At 40.4% G+C, this 15,006-nt stretch overlaps 1 long non-coding RNA gene across 2 annotated transcripts; it reads left to right on the top strand.

Moving 5' to 3' along the window:
• Positions 1-5,195: 5,195 nt before the first annotated feature.
• LOC141792240 (uncharacterized) lies at positions 5,196-6,584 on the top strand. Of its 2 annotated transcripts, XR_012598362.1 has the most exons (4): positions 5,196-5,302; positions 5,547-5,715; positions 5,824-5,944; positions 6,408-6,584. It is a non-coding gene; the product is annotated as an uncharacterized LOC141792240 (long non-coding RNA). The 2 variants fall into 2 exon arrangements; XR_012598361.1 differs by lacking the exon at positions 5,547-5,715.
• Positions 6,585-15,006: the final 8,422 nt, after the last annotated feature.

The following is a 15,006-nucleotide window of genomic DNA, read 5'->3' on the forward strand; positions in this document are numbered from 1 at the left end:
TTTATTTGTAGGTATTTGGTGTGTTTGTCATTGTTAATGTTTGAATCTGACTGTATACATAATGGAAGTTGTCCGTGTTGTTAAACTAGTTAAAGGAACAGACAAAGCTCTGTTACTGTTTCTGTTTGATCAGAGTAATTACAGCGCACATGTGCAGACACACAAACAGCTGTTAGAGCTGACTGACAGATGATCCAGAGGTGATCAGCTGATGCAGTCATCACTGAAACACGTCGCTTCATGTGACGCTCTGGAGGAGAGGATGTCCCAATGCTCTAAAATCGAATCTCCTCCATTCCTCTCTCCTCTCTTCGTTTCCCCGTGTTTATCCCATGCATCTCTGGTGGGAGGGACTAAGACGCAAGTGAACGACTCAAGTGGAGGAAGGAAGGATGGAACTTTGGAGCTTTGAGACGCATCCTTAATCCCTGCTGGTCATCCCACGGGCGGTGTGGCGCGGACTCTGAGATGCAAGGCGTGGGTCATGGGGTGTCTGTCCGGGACATCGCATCTTCTTCTGATCCTAGCTTACATTTATTTGAGAGAAAAATAAACCTTGTGAAACTGTCTCTTTGGTGCACTGTTCATATTGTTAGGCCTTGTGAGCAGGGTCGTGACGCAGGGATAAGGACAAATGTGAATGTGACAAAGTATGTACAAAGTCACATTGTGGTGTAGAGAATTTAAATGATGTACCTGCCTTTAGTTTCATATATGGAAGATGGTATTGAGTTAATGTTTAACAGGGAACACTTGAAATTAGTTGATGGGAAACACTGACAAAGTGGGTATGTAATACTGCCACTATTGTCTTACCTCATAACCAAAGGAGTTGTGGTATATTGTCAAGAAAAGGCAAGGTTATTTTGAGAATTTCAATGAAGCATGTTGTAGAAGATAGAATTGATCAAGTATTGAAGGTGACAGAGGTTTTATCACAGGAATGTAAGTTGTATTTACAGGAGTTTAATTGCAATCCAATTAGTAAATGTGACATTTTTCTACTTTTGTATGTGTGTTATGAAGTGTCGGGAAATTATTTGTGTGGTTTTATATATATATATATATATATATATATATATATATATATATATATATATATATATATATATATATATATATATATATATATAGATAGATATATATATAATATATATTTTATATATATATATATATATATATATATATATATATATAGATAGATATATATATAATATATATTTTATATATATATATATATATATATATATATATATATATATATATATATATATAGATAGATATATATATAATATATATTTTATATATATATATATATATATATATATATATATATATATAGATAGATATATATATAATATATATTTTATATATATATATATATATATATATATATATATATATATATATATATATATATATATATATATATATATATATATATAGATAGATATATATATAATATATATTTTATATATATATATATATATATATATATATATATAGATAGATATATATATAATATATATATTATATATATATATATATATATATATATATATATATATATATATATATATATATATATATATACTTTCAGAAAATGGAGAGAGCACAATTCTCACCTACCCAACTGCCAGTGTATGACGAGGCAGAAGTGGCTGCATTGCGGACAGCCTGCGAGCTGATATGTGTAAGTAATAACAAAGTTTGGTGTTGCATAGTTTTATTTTATGTGATAGTTAATTTGTGAGATGTATGGGGGTTATGTATTTGGTTCAGTGTTCAATTTATGAAACCAAACCAGAGGAAGTAATTTTTATGAAGTTTTTTAAGTCTTTGTGGATAACGTTTGCTGCTGCATTTTCTTTCTTTTTTTTTTTTTTTTTTTACAAATGTAACATCAGAGATGCAGTGCTTTGAATTAAGGAGACTATGCATATGTAGCAGATGCGAAATATAATATAACAGGCATACATATGGTATTAGAGGTAATGAGGTGATCATAGTAAAGGCTAATGGGTTAAGTTATATTAGCATGTTACTATTTGCATACAAAGCAGGTGCATGTTTTGTTATGTGAAACTAAAATGACTATGCTGATAATATGGGTCAGTTGTTTTCCTTTTTTATTACACATTGTTTTAAAATGTTTGTATTTGTTTGGATCAATTCAAACACTTGAATGTTGACAGAATGTTTAGTAATTTTTTTTTTTTTTTTACAATATGTAAGGCTGAAGTTTGGCAGCAGGTAAAACATACTGAATTGTTCACATTTCTGTTTCTCTAATGTAACTCTTGCAAGGCTTGTTGATATGTGATGAAAATTGTTTCTTGTAATATTCATTAATGAGTTTGTTTGTTATGTCTTTCAGTATCAAATAATTGATAACAATGTGAATCGCCACTCATTGTACAATCGAGCTGGTGATTGGAGCGTCCAAATTCTTCAAATGGTGGGACGCTTTGTGAGGGCCAGGAGAGCAGAGCGAGGCAGGGAGAGATGGCAGGACCAAGAAGTAAGGCGACTACGGACTGAATTGTCTCGGGCACAGCAGAGGGTGGAAGTAGTGGAAGCACTCTTGGCCTTTCAGAATGATGGTAAGTATTTGTAATGTGTAACCGGGAAGTTTCATGGATCATGATTGTTGGTGCTATGATAAAAAGGTAATATGAAATGATTCTATAGTATTTTTCACCCCAAAACTGTAAACCATGATGAATGGAGGGCAATGAAGGCTACATTGTTATGTACATAAGATATTTTTTCACAAATGAACTGTTCATTTGCTAACATTACAAAACTGCCATTGGCTTACAGGCTGGACTGAGTGGCCCTTACGCAGTAGTGATGGGAAACTCGATTCTTTTTACTGAATTGAGTTTAAATGAGTCACTCACCAAGTGAATCGGGTTTTTGAGTCATTTGAGTCACTCAAGTCAGTTACCCAGAAAGTGCATAGAAATCTATATTTTAGAGAGATTCATACCAGTGAAATGACTTTTAAGGACAATTAATACACTCCAATGTGAAAAAAAGAGTGAAATATCAACATATATTAAAGAAACTTTTATTTTTCTAACTCACAAATAAAATAACATTAAATTAGATCAATATAACTGAGAAAAATTACAAAGGTCAAACAGTGCAACATTAGAAAAAATGACTGTACAATAAATCTAAAGTAAAATAAAGCCTCTTGACAAATATGAAAATAAACAGAAATAGCTTAAACAATAGTGAAATAAAAATAAAGTGTCAGCAGTCATCAAAAAGTCACCCCTCCTTTAAAATGAATTGTCCTCACAACAAATTGGCATTCTGGAAAATGATCTCACGAACCTTTCCAGGACTGAGACGGTAATGCAGCATACATTTCTCCAGTCTGTTATAATTTGTCCTGCCTTCGAGCTGGCGAGTGACTCGTATGAGTGATTCTGCGAGTGAGTAAGTACGACCTGTATGTGCTAAGAGTCGAGCCATGCTATGTATGTTCGAGGTGGAGAGTGACTCGTATGTGCTTTGAGTCATACTGTGAGTGAGTTAGTGATCCGTATGTACTGTGGGTGAGTTAATGACCCGTGAGTTGAGCCATTCTATGTACCAGCTATTTTCCCGTGATGTGAGTGAGGGGCTGGGCTACCGTGAGCTTTGCACTGAGTCAGTAAATGAGTCATTTGGGGCGAAGAATCATGATTCTCGAGTCAGTAAAGTGATTCTCGGGTATTGAATGATTTGTTCATGATTCGCACAACAGTATTATGCAGGTCCCTAGTCATTGTAACAGTGGCCATTGGTTCCCTGCTAGGGTTATGAATTAATTGTGTTACGACTGGCTCGAGAGCCGCAACAAAAAGGGAGACGCTCACGCACAAAGTAAAGTTTTACCTCACCTATTTTATTAAATCAAATGTAAAGAGAGAATGAATGGGGTGTGATTGGCAGCATAAGTACTGTATGCAAGTGTATGGCTGTGTTGGCTCATGTGTGGTGCATTGTCTGTGCAGAAACAAGAAAGAAAGAAATAAAGAGTAGAGAAATGGCTGCTGCGGTCGACACCAGGGCCCTGTTCTACGAAGCAGGATTACTGCCTAGCGAGGTAGCTTTGAGGATAGGTTTCGGATTCCCTGTTCTACGACACGGGATCACTCCTCAGCGAGGCGAGTCTCCATGGCAACGTACGCTGAACGGCTAACCTGCTCCGGGGCAGGTTAGGTTCCAGATTGAACTCGCGGACTATTAAAACCCCGCCCACTGACCAATGAGCCCTCACGAAAAAATGGCTTGTCCGTTCTTAGAGGATCCCGTGGACATCAGAGCCAGACCCACTGTCTTTTTCAGATGATCACCTTTATGAAAGTTACCAGTTTTCCAGGGAGGGGCTGGTAGTACATGACACTTTCTACAGGTAGTTAAAGGGAATGAAGAACTCTCATTGCCGTAATAAGATCTTCAATGCCAACACTTCTGTTCCATGACAATATTTTATTGCCCGTATTAAAATTGTGACAGGAATTCATGTAGGGCTCATGTGGGCTACATATCACACAAAAAATGTAAACACGATAGGAATGAACAAATGAATAAATTAATGTAAGAACTAAATTAGATATGTTGCATGTTACAGTAAAAGTGCATGTTGAACAGTGCTATTTCAGGATGATAATGGCACAAAAGATTTTTTTGCACTACACCACTACACTTACATATTTAGACTGTCAGCAATTTTCTGCCAGCACTCCTTCCGTGCTTTAGCAGCAGCGACGGTGCTGCTTTTAACATTAATTACATGTTTCCGCTCGTCATACTTCCTCATGATCACCTCCTGCTCCTCCTGTGTGAAGTATGCGCTCCTTCTCTCTCCGCCTGCTCTGACGCTCCAGACTGCTTCATGTTCGTGATTGGTCAGATGCAGCGGGCTCCGCCTTATATGTGTGCACGCGCTCATTGCCTTGCTGGATCCACTTATGAGGTTGATAACCAGCGTCGTAAAACCGTGTAGCGAGATTGCCGGCTACCGCACTCAGTCCAGCGTGGTAGCTCCAAGGCTATCTCGCTAGACTGAACTTGCTTCGTAGAACAGGGCCCAGGGAGTGAGGACGAGAGCAAAGCAAAAAAGCAGGTGGTCCTTAATAACCTGCACAGTGGCCAGGTGCACCTAGTTACTAATCAGCATCTGTAAAGGACAAAGACACAAGCAACCAGTAATCAGTAAACAAAACCATGAATTTAATTGGAAAACATCAAACAGGGAGATGTGATTGTGGAGTTGAGGATGAAACAGTGGAACATGTTGTATGTAAGTGTCAAAAGTACAATAAACAAAGAGAAATTACATTAAGGAAGCTACAGGAAAGTGGAATTAGAGTGTTGAACCTTAAAAATCTATTTAGTTTGGAAAAAGGAGAGTATAAAGCATTGTTTGATTTTTTTAAACAAACAGAATTAAAAACCAGAATTTAGTGTAAGGGATTTTTTTATATATATATATATATTTTTTAAATTGAGAATAGGGATCTCTGGCTCACACTCCTGCATGGTAGGTGGCGATAATGCACCTCTAACGTTGGATGCCAACCGCCGAAAAACCAAAAGAAGAAGAAAAAGGAGAACCAGCAATCAGAGCAACAGACAGAAACAGACCCGAAGGCCCCCCAAGGCTGTAACAATTGAGAGTTAAAGCTTCACTTTGGATGCAAGATGTATTGTGTGGTAAGAGGGTACTTTTGTTTTGAAATGATTGTTCACATGTTGATATGTGAAAAGGTTGAGTATGCCAGAATTTGTCATGACAATGTGCCTTTGTGTGTTAATGTTTAGAAGACAGTGACAGTTGGGAGGTGGTCCAGAGGCTGATGTGTGCGATGAGAGGCCAGAAGAGCCTGTGAAGCACAGAATGGTGGTAGTGGTGTGGAAGAAATATTGGTCCCTCAGTATGATGGTAAATATGTGTAGTTTGTATTTGGGAAGTTTCATGGATAGTGATCATTTATGGTATGATATAATGCTAATATTGAATGATTACATCAAATTTTGCTTTTAAAAGGGTTGAGAATTATAAATGTAAAGGTTAGAAAGACTACATAGTTATTCTACAAGAAATAATTAGCATTGAAATGGAGAGTTCATCAATGACATTACAGGACGGCCATTTGCTACAGGTTGAAGTGGAAGACCTTTAAGCAGGGTCCATGGTCATTGTTTCAGTGGCTATTGGATTTAGTTCTAGGTTAATAAATTGAATAAAAACTTAAGTTTTTACATCAGGTACAAGATGTTTTGTACTTTGAGTGATTGGAGGGTACTTTTGTTTTGTAATGACTGTTTTCATGTTGATTTGTGAAATAATCGAGTATGTCAGATTATATCATGACAATATGCCTTTGTGTGTTTTTGTTTGGAAGACAGTAATGGTGGCGAGTTGGTTGGGGATGACCTTAACCAACAAGAAGAAGGGCATGTAGAGCATGGTTTTTGCAGAGGCTGATGTGGAGCCATGAGGCCAGAGAAAGCCATTTTGATAAAGAAGAGAGTGTTTTATTTATTTTTTTATATTTTTAGCTAGATTGATATTAAGTATTTGGCCCAGTGATATTGTTTTATTTATGATAAAAGTGTTTTCAAGTTTTCAATAAAGTGTTTTCAGATTTTCATGTTGTTGTCTGCTTTTGTTTTGATATTAAAGGTATTTTGATACACACATTTCTTTTAAATAAGGGGCACAGAAAATCCGAGTTGTTAATATTTACAATAGAATTCCTTTAAGGGTATGAGTTAAGGGGTTGAAAAGTTTCCTCAGGAAATTCAGTAAGTGTCATGGTTTGGTTTTTGGTTTGTGTTTTTCTAGGTTTTCTTGTGTTTTTGTCCTCTTGTGTTTCTTTGTAATTCTGGGGCCTGTAGTACAAAGCTGGATTAGCTCTTAGAGAGATAACTTCCAGGATAAGTTTCGGGTTTTCCGTACTACGAATGTGGATCTCTTTTTATCCAGACACGTTGCTGCAGAAACTCATGCTGAACGCCAAACCTGAGGCCTAAATCACGAAGCGCGATCAACTTATCCGCGGTAACTCACACCTCTCCAGGATTGAGTAACCGTAACAAAGGGAATCAGGAGTTATCAACACGGTAACTCAACCCAGGATTTTCTTATCAAGAGCCGTGAACGCGCACGTAAAAGAGGAGGGCTCAGAGGCAGCTGACCAATCACAATCATGAGCGACTAAGAAGCTCCGTATGTCACCGCTGAAGAGCAGCGTCTGACAATGCAGCAGTACAAGGAAGAGAGAAGCAATGACTTGGTAAGGGGGAACATGGTAGCAGCGGCCAACCACAGGCAAAATGCATGGCAACGCGTAGCGGACTGTGTAAATGCCTAAGTTACTAATCAGTGGCTCAGTATGACAGTGATCACACTTCTAAATCTCATAAAATAATAAATGCTACTGTGCAAATGAACTGCGTGCATTCCAATTATCATGTCATTCTCCCAGATGTAATCCTTCTGGAGTCAGAAGAACATGGGAGTAGATAAAAAACAAATACAAGAACATCATCACGTCTGATAAGTCTGTTTCAAGCAGTGGTGATTGCACTAAGACTACAAGGGAAGCTCAGCTTCCCCTAAAATGTTCCCAAAAAAGTGGTGATATGTTCTGCTGTGTGTACATTTCATTGATTAAAGCTGTGTTCGAAATGGCATACTGCCTACTGTCTACTTACATACCCAATCAGTAAATACTGCATACTGACTACTCAAAGATGATCTGAGTTTGCTGCGGCTGCCCCAGCGTTCACACACAGATGCATACTCAATACCCCAGAATGCATTTCGTGCCAGCCCGGAAGCAGTGCCAGGAAAATCACTGCACGACTGCATTCCGGGAAAACCGCAAATTCATTATATTATAATATATTTTCTAGCCAGAAAGTAAGTATTTACATCTCGATTATGAGCCCAGATGTTTGAAAAAGCGACTGTTTTTAAATTTGTCTCGCCGTTTTCGGACACCGAAGCGTCCGCTTGGTGGGCGTTTCCGTCTACGTACTGTAAACACCGGGCAGCAGCAGCCCCCTTCACGTTTCCAAGTTATTGCGAAGTGTTTTCATTAGCAATAGCTGCATGACACAAACCGAGCGGCAGTGGATGAAAGAAATTAACACAAACACCTCTGTATTTATGGTGATAACTCTATACACCACTTGCTGTATGTATAGAGTGATGAGCAGCATTGGGCTGCAAAATGACCAACACACAGCAGAACTATTATGACCTTGTTCGGTTATTCCTTGGCAAATACACAATTTCCCGACTACATTCTTCTCATTAACACTGATAATTTCCAAAACCATCAGGTAATTCTGCCTGGTGTAGGCTGCAAACCATGGAGCGCTGCCTTGCAAGAAGACGGAGGCGTCTTTTCTTCAGGGCAGCTATTTACTTCCTCATGGAATTTCAACCACAAGTAAGAATAAGTAAAGGTCACAAACAAATACAATGTCAACTGGTAACTCCCTCATTTGTATATTCTGAACCATGTGCTCTCAACCAATAATACATTTTATTAATGAGGTCCGTGCTTAATATGACTGACCACTTTGATGATGCATTCAGAGATGAGAAGATGCTCAAACTTGTCATAATAAATACATCTTTAATAGAAAAATAAAAGTCAATTCATTAAAATAGTTAAAAACATTACCTACAATCCTAATTTATAATACAAATAAATATGGTAAAACTTTAAAAATATTATAAAACATTCTGTAATTTATACTGGCTATACATCTATCTCTATTTACATAAATATATCATAATTGCAATCACAGGCCATCCATTTCTTTTCAGCGTCGGGAAAGAGGGCCATATTGCCAGATTAATTATCATGTCCCTCTGCTACGCCTCTACTTTGAGGGGGGTGACCTGCAGAAGGACTTCAGGCTGACCAGGCCCTCCCTGGAGCACCTTGTCCACCTTCTCCAAGGGGACCATTACCATGGATGGGGGAAAGCACTTGAGGTGCTTGTTTTTGTCTACTGGCTGGCCTGTGGCACGTCTTATCGGGTAGTGTCAGAGGCCTTCGACATCCCTTGTACCACGTGCCACGATATGGTTCATCGGGTCAGCAGCGTCATCCAGCAAGTTTTCCGCAGATTCATCCGTTTGCCCAACAGGGATGAGCTGGAGGAAATTGGGGCTGGGTTCCAGCAGTTGGCTGGTCACCCAGCTTTCTGCAAAGTGGCAGGAAGCATTGACGGATGTCACGTCCGCATTGTGCCTCCTGGACAGTTTGGAACAGACTTTTTAAATAGAAAACTGTTCCACTCTGTCCAGTTTCAGGCCATTGTGGACCACAAAGGACGCTTCCTGGATGTGCACGTCGGTTTCCCTGGCTCCGTGCACGATTCCTGGGTCCTCAGGTGCAGCCCCGTGTACGTGCACCAGCTGTACCCTCCTCCAGGATGGTGCCTGTTAGGGGATGGAGGTCATCCCTACCTTTTCTGAACCACTCACCATCATCACCCCATTCAGGGAGCCTTCGAGGGATCCCACCCAGGAGCGGTTCAATGCCAGGCATTCTCGAGCTAGAAGTGTGGTAGAGAGGGCATTTGGAGTACTGAAAACCAGGTGGCGCTTCATATTTCTCAAGGCTCTGGAGGTGAAGGTTACCTTTGTTTCAGAGGTCATTGTGGACTGCCTTTTCCTCCACAACCTCTGCCTCGGGCACGGAGACATTTTCGAGCCAGAGGATGGTGAAGAGGTTGATGGGGATGATAACTGTGTGGCAGCAGCTCATGACCTGGCCCAACAGACTGGTGACACCCTCAGGGATCGGATGGCAGCAGCAATATCAGTTCCTGAGGAGCAGATCCCTGCGCTGAGAGAGCATGATTATTACTGAGTTTTATAGTAATAGTCATTGTAAATAGTTAATGTTGTTGTTCATTATATTGTAGTTGTATATAGTTAAATCTATCTATCTATCTATCTATCTATCTATCTATCTATCTATCTATCTATCTATCTATCTATTTATAGTAGCTGTATAAAGTGCTCTGTCCCATGTGTTAAGATGGATGTGGAGCTATTTCTTGCATGTTTACACTACTCACTAGTAAGTGGGCGATTACATAACTGCTTTGAAATAACTACCTTTGTTCCTTTATGTACTGTGCAAGTATGTTTACATTACTCACAGAAGAAGAAGAATATTTTATTTTATAACTACAACAAAACCATTAAACAACAAACTAAAACATTAGAAAGAGGTAGAGAACAGGTGATCAGGACATAACACAAAGAACAATTTTTCAACATGAAACTTTAAATCAAATGAACTAATTATTTATTATTAGCCAGCCTCTCAATAAGCTCCATCCACCTTTCTTCTCTCGCTCTACTCTCCCTCTCTTTCCTCTCTCTCTCTCCTTTCTTCCACTGCTCTTCTATCCATCCACTCTCTCCACTCCCGCTCTCTTCTGTCTGTGTTCCTTCTTTCTTCTTCTCTCCACTCTCGCTCTCTTCTTGCCCATCTTTCTTCCATCTCTCTCTTTTCCTGCCTCTCCCTCTCCTCTGCCCGAAGTGCCCGTTCTTCCATCTGCTGCAGTCTTTCATCCTCCCTCTCCTCAACATCTTTCACCCATTCCTGGAACCACTCCTTGCTCCCTGGTTCCTTTGTCCTCCTCCCTCTTACAGGAGGACACTCAGGATCTGGATTTGGAGGAGAGGCCACTGCTGCTGGTGTCATGGACGAGGAGATGAGGTTGAGTGGTGAAATGGTGGGACGATCCCTCATCACCTCATCCATGACATTAAACCATTTCCAGTTTGCAGCAGTGGCCTCCCCTCCTTCTGTGCTGACCCCTGTTGGTGGTGCTTTGAGCTCCTGGCAAGTGACACACACACAAAGATAACCTGATAACATTGGTGCCTTTCACACTGACTGTTTGACTCTGGCAAAGCCAGATTATGTAGGATATAGTAAAACCTAAAAAAATAAGCATTCACTGCACTGATGTGAAACCTAAATACTGAAGTGTTTGTCATACCTCCACCTACCTTATATTTCTGTTTCAGGTTTTCCCATTTCTTTTTGACTAAGCCTGGCTCCACCTGGCCCTCCAGCCCATGCTCCTTGATGAAAGTTCTAAACAAGGATCACACACAAGGAACAATCAAAAGGGCATATGAACGTGGCGAATGCCTACAAGCCACTGTCAGAACAATGTTCACATTTACCATTTACATACAGAGCTACCACATTGTGTCATTAAGTTCTCCATAGTCATATTATTTCTGCATTAGGCAGTAGCTTTTTTCCCATCTTGTAGTCAACCCATAGCAACAACTTATTCTGAATGAGAGTAATATATAACGGTATTATGTTTGGTCGAGTGGTAGGGGGCATTTACGGCTCACAGAATGCTGCTCTGATTACAAGAAAGCTAGAGGCCGACCTAGCCAACGTTTGTGTTTCGGCCGGCTCCCATTCAAGCGTGAATTTACGATAAATAAATCCACGGTGCAAAGGTACATGAACACAAATTTCTTACTCAAAACCCTTTATGGCGGCATTCCTTTTGCCCGCGAAAAGGGACTCATTCTGTCCACGCCACCGGATCAGCCGTTCGGTGTCCTCATCTGTCCCTGAAGGAAAACACGGCCCACACAGCTGTATTTATACTGCGACATCAAGGCTTCACATTACAGTTTAGTTGCGGCGACGGCTTAAGCTAATGTGCTAACCAGTTGGTAGGCTGACTAGTCGTCGAGCAGCGCATAAACTCAAACGTCAATACAAAACTGGACATGGCATGTGACTAGATTAAAGTGCTAAACTCCGTCAGATATTCTAAAAATATATAACAAGTTAAATACACTTACATTTGTAAGCGCTCTATGGCTGGCGCTGGAAGCTGCTGCCGGCTGTCTCCATTTTGCTTCGTCTTCCTACGTCAGAAGTGCGCAATGCATTGTGGGGCAGAAGCAGTACGTCAAGCAAGCTTCGCTCCGTACTCACAAATCGAAGCCGATTGAGTATACATCCGGGCATTTCTCGCATACACAAAATTTGCATACTGTACAGTGTAAACGCACTGCATACTCAGTATGGGGGCGGGGTTAGTATGAGTAGTAGGAGTAGTCCGCCATTTCGAACACAGCCTAAATCTGCGCTAGAATTCCTTCATCTTTTGTTCAGAATCAGCTCCTATCACAGGTAACTGGCTCAACCTCCTTCTCATTCATCCTGGGAACGCTATGAATTCATCCCTAAATTACGTGAGGGCAGCAGCCAACACGGGATGCCGTAAACTTGCTCAGCCGCTCCTCATCCCCGACAGAGTACATGTAGCTGCCCGTGGCAAAGAATCGCAGGGCGATGCACAATAGTGCCTCTGTTCACCGGGTTTGAGAGAAAAAGCCGATTGGCCAGTTGGAGGGGCTTTTGTATAGGATCGTATTCAACCTCCAACTTATCCTGCTCCAGAGCAGGATAGCCGTTCAGAATAGGTCACCATGGTGATCTACTCTGATAAAAAAGGAACCGGCTTCGTGCTATCGGTAATCGAGAGTTAACCCTGAAGTTATCTCGCTAAGACACTTATCCTGCTTCGTGATATAGGCCTCTGGTCCGGAGCAGGTTAAGTTCCAGGATAAGAGCTCACGGGGTGTGACAGAGGGAAAAGTAGAAATGTGTGCAAATGGAATCTTTCATACTGACCACTTTGAAGGATGCTTTTATATTTATTTTTTATTTGCTACCATGTCCTTTTTTCCTCACTGCTATTGCATCTGCAATACAAACTGCCTATAATGAGCGTTTTCCTTGGGATTTGTAGGAAAGTGGACTCTTTCTAAATATGAGGTCGGATATGATGCTGATCACACACACACTGACTGACAACATGAATGAATTAGAATCTAACTGCCCGTGTCGTCACATGATGAGATAGGTCTATTAATATCAGCATTTTGGAAATTTACTCATTCACAGAGTCGGTGATTTTTTGCCAGCAATCCCTCTGGCTTCTCACTACATCTTGTTGCTCTTGGCCTGGATTATATTGCGGTACTCCTTGTACTTTTTCAGGATTATTTGCTGCTCCTCCGCTGTAAAGTAGGCTGCTCTCTTTTCCATTGTCTATTGAAAATGCTCCGGGTCCGCTAACCACGCCCATTTTATGTGGGCGCGTACAGATCCCAGCCAGATTCACTGATCAAGTTGATAACGAGCTTCGTAGTACAGCAGATCTGTATAATGGAGATCCGGTGAAGTTCAGCGAGGTGTCGCAGAGTTATCCTGGATGACTTAATCCAGCTTCTTGTCCAGTGTCTCTGTGTTAATCTTAGTTATTCTTCTTGTATGTTCAGTGTCTCTTGTTTTTGTCATTAGTTCGTGCTTTTGATTTGGTTCTTGTCTTGTGAGTCTTTTGGGAATTATTCTTAGTGTTTCTGTGTAATGTATCTAGTATCTGTCTGAGTTTCCCTGTTTGGTTTGGTTCTCCTGGGGGGTATTCCAGGTAGATGGTTTAGCAAACCCTGAGTCTAATCGTGAGCTCGAGGTTGATTCACTCTAAGATGGGAAATTCTGAGTTTCCGGTTCCAGAATAGCTGATATGAATTAGGTCAATCAACTCTGAGTGGGTTCACCTTGAGTTAAGCGCGTGCACAACCAGTACAAAAAGCCACCATCAATGGAGCACTGATACATTGATCCACCGTAAGCATGGACAAGAAAACTTGCGCAGCGTACTTTACGCCTATTGAATTAGAGGTTTTAATGACTTCATATGATGATTACAAATCTGTTTTCATGAAAAAGAGTAACAGCAAGTGGCAGCAAAGGAAAGAGAAGCTGCATGGGGGAAAATTGCTGACGGAGTGAACGCGTATGGCAGAATGCACTCATCCGTTTTTTTAAGATTGAAATGCAAATTGCAGCACACTTGCTGGAAAGTGGTTGTGAATTATACTTCCTTTCATATAGGTGCAATACCACAGGTGTGAGAAGAACATGGAAGCAACTAAATATGAAATATAAGAATTTAATCCAGACAGGTGGGGCACGTTTACTTTGCAATAATTGTGCGCTTCCCAAGTTTTATTCATATTTGATTTTTGTTAACATCTGAGTTGTGCCCAGCCAATAGAAAGAGGGCAGAGGCCCATAAACGGGAGGAGGGCCACCCCCCGCACCTCTGACTGAGGCAGAGGAGCTGGCCCTGAGCCAGACGTCTGGGCTGCCCATTGCTGATGGCATCCCTGGGGGGACAAGTTCATCAAACACGTCCTCACAGGAAAATGAATGTCTCTATGTGAAATGTAAGTTTTCATTGCATTTGATTTCTCTCACTTCCTACATTTATATATCAAACCATATCCATGGTGGAGTAAGTGATTAGATGAATAGATTCAAAATTACCTGAGGATAGGATGTGACTTACTCCTCACTACCCCCCACCCTGTACAGTTGTAGATGGTGTTCTGACTCTGGCTGAGCCTCCTGCCACCTCCGGTCAACCTGCGCCTGCATTTGTAAATACTCAGTACTCATATCTTACATCAATAGAAGTTTCAAGATAATCTATGCTCTATATGTAAAGCGTCTGAGTGTTTTTAAAATGGGTGTATAAATAAAATGAATTATTATACTATTAGATAGATATTATTAGTATGTCATATAAAAAGCTACCAAGAATGTTGTTGATCCAAGTTTGAAGAGCCTCTCTCCGCGCAAGGCAGCGCAAATTAATTGTGCCTCGATGTCGATTAGATTCCTTTCAAATGGGTAAGCCATAACTTGCACAAGGCTGAAGGGAAGAGGCAGGCTTAACTCAGGGTTTCTTCTAGAAAACCTGGTAGGGGGCAGGTAAGCTTCAAAGAGTCAGTTGCCATGGTGAGTCACTCAGAGTTTCATTTACCTCTCTTCTTGTTGGGTAGCCACTGAGAATATCTAAAGAAAGATCATCTCAGCATCCATCAATTTGAGCCCTTAACATTAAATG

This window comes from Halichoeres trimaculatus, unplaced genomic scaffold (assembly GCF_033239565.1).
Source record: "Halichoeres trimaculatus isolate MK-OKI-2021-1 unplaced genomic scaffold, fHalTri1.1 fHalTri1_scaffold_6, whole genome shotgun sequence".
Lineage (NCBI taxonomy): Eukaryota > Metazoa > Chordata > Actinopteri > Labriformes > Labridae > Halichoeres > Halichoeres trimaculatus.